We start from the raw sequence: 2,500 nt of genomic DNA on the forward strand, positions 1-2,500 counted from the left end.
ATGCGAGCCCAAAGATGTAAAACAGTTATTTGGGAATTTTTTCAAGCAAATGCACATTCTCCGCTTTTTTTGGACAGAATAGACAAATCACACCCTTTTTTTTTTGATATCTCCGAACTGATAAAACTCATTTTTAGAAATTGTATAGGAAAGGGAGCAGAATTCAAAATTTCAGATTATACAGAAGAAGAAATAAAAGAAAGGGAAAAAAAGGAAAAGGACAAAAAAGAAGAGAACAAAAGAAAAGAGAAAGCGCGGATAGAAGTAGCAGAAGCCTGGGATACCATTCCATTTGCTCAAGTAATAAGAGGTTCCATGTTAATAACTCAATCGATTCTTAGAAAATATATTATATTACCGTCATTGATAATAGCTAAAAATATTGGCCGTATGCTATTATTACAATTTCCTGAGTGGTCTGAGGATTTAAATGAATGGAATAAAGAAATGCATGTTAAATGCACCTATAATGGTGTTCAATTATCAGAAACAGAATTTCCGAAAAATTGGTTAATAGACGGTATTCAAATAAAGATGCTATTTCCTTTCTGTCTGAAACCCTGGCACAGATCTAAGCCACGGTCCTCTCATATAGATCGAATCAAAAAGAAAGGACAAAAAGATGATTTTTTTTTTTTAACGGTTTGGGGAATGGAAGCTGAACTTCCTTTTGGTTCTCCCCAAAAACGGCCTTCCTTTTTTGAACCCATTTTTAAGAAACTCGAAAAAAAAATTGGAAAATTGAAAAAAAAGTATTTTATATTTCTAAAAGTTTTAAAAGAAAGAACAAAATTTCTAAATATCTCAAAAAAAACAAAAAAATGGATTATCAAGGGCATTCCGTTTTTAAAAAAAATAAAAAAAGAACTCTCAAAAGTAAATCCAATTCTATTATTTAGATTGAGAGAAATATATAAATCAAGCGAAACTAAAAAAAAAAAGAAAAAGATTCTATAACCCGCAATCATATAATTCATAAATCCTTTAGTCGAATTCAATCTACATATTGGACAAATTTTTTACTGACAGAAAAAAAAATGAAAGATCTGACTGATAGAACAAGCACAATCAGAAATCAAATAAAAAGAATTACAAAAAATAAAAAAAAAGTGACTCCAGAAATAAATGATAGTCCTAATAAAACAAGTTATAATGCTAAAAGATTGGAATCACCAAATTGGCAAATATTAAAAAGAAGAAATACTCGATTAATCCGTAAATTACATTATTTTATAAAATTTTTCACTGAAAGGATATACGCAGATATCCTTCTATCTATTATTAATATTCCCAGAATTAATATACAACTTTTTGTTGAATCAACAAAAAAAATGATTGATAAATCCATTTACAATAATAAAAAAAATAAAAAAAGAATTAATAAAACAAATCAAAATAAAATGAATTTTATTTCGACTATAAAAAAGTCACTTTATAATATTAGTAATAAGAATTCACAGAATTTTTTTGACTTATCCTCCTTGTCACAAGCATATGTATTTTACAAAATATCACAAACACAAGTTCTTAACTTGTATAAGTTAAGATCTATTCTTCAATATCACGGAACGTCTTTTTTTCTTAAGACTTCAATAAAAGATTATTTTGGAAAACAAGGAATAATTCATTATGAATTAAGACATAAGAAACTTCGGAATTCTGGAATAAATCAATGGAAAAACTGGTTAAGAGGTCATTATCAATACCATTTATCTCAGATTAGATGGTCTAGATTAATAGCAGCAAAATGGAAAAATAGAATCAATAAATGTCGTACAATTCAAAATCAAGATTTAAACAAAGAGAATTCATATGAAAAAGACCTATTAATTCATTACAAAAAACAAAACGATTACGAAGTATATTCATTACCAAATCAAAATGAGAATTTTCAAAAATACTATAGATATAATCTTTTATCTTATAGATCTATTAATTATGAAAATAAGAGGGACCCATATATTTATGGATCACCATTCCAAGTAAATAAGAATCGAGAGAGTTTTTATAATTACAACACACATAAACATAAGGGCAAATTTTTTGATATACTAGGGGATATCCCTATCAAAAATTATTTAGGAAAAAGTGATATTATGTATATGGAAAAAAATCCGGATCGAAAATATTTTGATTGGAAAATTCTCCATTTTTGTCTTAAAAAGAAAATCGATATTGAGGCCTGGATCAAGATCGATACCAACAAGAATAAAAATACTAAAACCGGGACTAATAATTATCAAATAATTGATAAAATTGATAAAAAAGATCTTTTTTATCTTACGATTCCTCAGGATCAAGAAATCAATTCACCCAATCAAAAAAAAATATTTTTTGATTGGATGGGAATGAATGAAGAAATACTAAGTCGTCCTATATCGAATCTGAAACTTTGGTTCTTCCCAGAATTTGTACTACTTTATAATGCATATAAAATGAAACCGTGGTTTATACCAAGCAAATTACTTTTTTTTAATATAAATGAAAATGGTAGTGAAAA

The sequence above is a fragment of the Camellia sinensis genome, unplaced genomic scaffold (genome assembly GCF_055761805.1).
Source record: "Camellia sinensis isolate YWXY unplaced genomic scaffold, ASM5576180v1 Unanchor363, whole genome shotgun sequence".
Lineage (NCBI taxonomy): Eukaryota > Viridiplantae > Streptophyta > Magnoliopsida > Ericales > Theaceae > Camellia > Camellia sinensis.